Source organism: Nicotiana tomentosiformis, chromosome 6 (genome assembly GCF_000390325.3).
Source record: "Nicotiana tomentosiformis chromosome 6, ASM39032v3, whole genome shotgun sequence".
NCBI classification, from domain to species: Eukaryota; Viridiplantae; Streptophyta; class Magnoliopsida; order Solanales; family Solanaceae; genus Nicotiana; species Nicotiana tomentosiformis.
The window spans coordinates 108391455-108395015 of NC_090817.1; positions in this window are offsets into that span (position 1 = coordinate 108391455).

Consider the following 3561-nt stretch of genomic DNA (forward strand, 5'->3'; position numbering starts at 1 on the left):
AACCTATTATATTACTACTATTGAAACGAAATATTTCCAGCATATTCACTAGCAAGACACAAGGCATTCTAGCAATTATGAGTAGCAAACTATAATGTACTGAATATGTTTCCTTTCGTATGATTTAATTTATATTTTCGAATATTTAATCTTCTATAGACTTTATTCTTGAGTCTCAACTTGCTTAATATCTTTCCACACGTGTGATTTATATTTTCTTTGTCTTTGCTTAGTTTTTTTTACGTAGTTGTAGAATAGTTGATGGATTTATACTTTGGTCATCTTTCATGTTTTCTTAACTCACCACCTTTTAAATAGTAGAAATATCTAGAGAGTTTTACTAAGTATTATAAAAGTATGTATGTTATTGCATTCTGCTTCTACTAGTGACTTTTAAATGACATTTAAAAAAATATCGAAAATTAATCGAATCGTACCGATACCGAAGAGAAACTGACATGATTGGTACGGTTTCTAAAAGTCTAATTTATTTATACATGATAGAATAATCGAAAATTTGGTATGATATAATTAGTTCTTAATTGCTTTTACAAAATGATTGTCACATTATTCATACCCCCTGCCAGGTATATATTTTATCAATATAAAAGTTCAATTAATATTTGAGCAACAAACAAAATTGACAAACACAAATTATTAACAACAACAACAACCCAGTATAACCCAGTACAAACACAAATTATTAAGGGATGCAAAATTTTAACTTTATAGCAAACCAATCTCTTTTGGAATTTGGAAATATTTACACTCACCTTCCTTATTTTTAACTTTTTGTTCCTTATTTCATTTTTCTTGTAACAACTTCTTTAATTTAATCATTATCATCAACGCAAAGTTTTTGGATATCTAACCAATTTTCAAACTTTAATATATTTTGTTATAACTCACCATTTGTAATATATATACCGCATCATTTTACACAAGCCTCTTTTCAACTCATCTGGATCCTCAAGAAAAGCAAATGATGTAGTAGCACAATCAAGTAATGCATTTAATTGCATACATTAACATACAAATTAAGAGTTACACTTTAGGAGTAATTGAAACCATGGATGAGCTCATGAGCCCTTCAATATTCAGTCCAATGTTAGTTCACTACACCCTTTGTCCAGAATTAGTTGTCATGTGTTGTTTCTCGAGAGTTAAATTATGTGAACTTTGGCTAATATTTTCAAAATATTTTTTTTTATTATATTAGTATTAAAAAAGTTATAAATTGTAGTACATTCACTACAAGAAAATACTTATTTTGTGGGGGGGGGGGAGTCAAATTGTGATGGTTTTTAACCCCCTCAAAAAGAATTGTGGCGATTTCTAAAAGTACCACAGTTATCTTTGCCACGAGCATTATTGTGGCGATTTTTTAGAACCTCCACGACAACTGCCACAAAATAAATTTTGAATTTTTGAGAGTCTTTTAAGATAATTAGTGGCAGTTTAGAACACCTGCAATATGATTTCAACGTGTCAAAAAAATATTGCAGTCTTTATAAGCCCTCTCACTATGATTATAATGGTTCAAAAATAATTGTGGGCATTTTTAAACCCCCACGGATATGATATTTTTTAAGAAAAAATTATTTGGGATTTATAACTGTTGCAATATGATATTAATGTTTTTAAAAAATAGTGGCAGTTCATTTCCGCCACAATGAAGGAGGTTCGGTCCCTTCACTCTACCTAGTACCCATAATAGCAAAAGTCAGAATTTTAAGTATTGTACATTAAACTAAAGCAACATAAACACAAGTCTATATAGCAACAAAAACATTAAGCATTAGCTAAAGTAATATAAACACAAGTCTAGACCATTACAAATTTAAATTCCTAGAAAGTAAAAGTAGTCTACAACGAAAATACTAAGCATTAACTAAAGTAATATAAACACAAGTCTAGACAACCATTACAAATTTAAATTCCTAGCAAGGAAAAGTAGTCCACAACGAAAATATTAAACATTTGATTGGTGATTTGCGTTGTTATCCGCCGATGATCCTCTTACATCCACCGGTGAAATAGGTTCATTCTCTGCATCATCAGACTAAAACAATAAAAATGATATTCGATGAGAAACTTATTTAGATTAATTCCAAACAAGATCGGGAAACATGATTGAATCAAATGTTTCCCTTATCCTAAAGTTCCAAATCAAAGCCTTAGCTTCTTCAAGGAGATGGGAATTCTGTCACGACCTGGAATTCCCACCTTCGGGATTGTAATGACGCCTAACATTTTACTTGCTAGGCAAGCCAACGTTAGAGGATTCTTTAAACCAATTTTTAGTCAATTTCAATAGCAGAATCAATTAAGCTAAATAGATGCTAAAACTGAAATGCGAAATAACATAAAACCCATAATATTTGATACAATACGGATCTGGAGTCACAACTCACGAGCTTCTAAGATTTGCTACAGACAGAGTCTGAACGAAATACAACTGTTCTGAATGAAAAGAAACAGTAAAATAAGGAAACTAGAAAGGGACTCCAAGGTCTGCGGACGCCAACAGATCTACCTTGAGTCTCCGATAAGCAAGTCCGGACTGCCAAGTGTCACAATCAGCTAGGGCCGGTACCAAAATCTGCACAAGAAGTGCATAATATAGTATGAGTACAACCGACCCCATGTACTCGTAAGTGTGGAGCCTAACCTCGACGAAATAGTGACGAGGCTATGACAAGACACCCACATAATAAACCTATGCAGATAATAGTATATGTACAAGAAAACAACAATAACAGCTAAACATGTACTATTGGGAGGGGGACATGCTAAACGGGCACAAAATAAAAGGGATACAGCAGAAATGATAACCATAACAGTCAATAAGCTTTTAACCAGTGAAAACAACTAAACACAATGAAGAAAATTGCACGGCATCACCCTTCGTACTTTTACTCTCAACCTCACAATGGAATAATAATACTGCACGGCATCACCCTTCGTGCTTTTACTCTCAGCCTCATAATATAAATCAATAGATACGGCACGGTATCACCCTTCGTGCATTAACACTCACAATATGGCACGGCATCATCCTTCGTGCATTAAGACTCTCTCTTACCACATAACAATGAACAAGTAATAGCAGGGATATAGAATCAATAAGAACAAGCCTTACTTCAACAATGGTTCCACAATACCAATCTCAACTTTGAAATCAATATTCAATTGTCACAAAGCCCATAAACACGATAAGAACGATCAATTTAGTAAGTAACTAGTCTAAGCATGGATAACAAGATCAAAGTAAGCAATAAACTACAAGGAACAAGTCTCCACCTGCATGCTTTAACCCGATAACAATGCATAAGTACTCGTCATCTCACATATACGTTGTACCCAATATCTAAACATGTAGCAAATAGACAACAAGTCCTAATCCCTCAAGTCAAAGTTAACCACGACACTTACCTCGCTCCAAAAGTCCACTCAAAGCTCAATCCCAGATTTGCCTTTCAAACAAGCCATCAGAACCAATAAAATCTAGCAAATTACCAACCAAATAATTCAAATTAAGCCTTAGGAACTACCCACGAT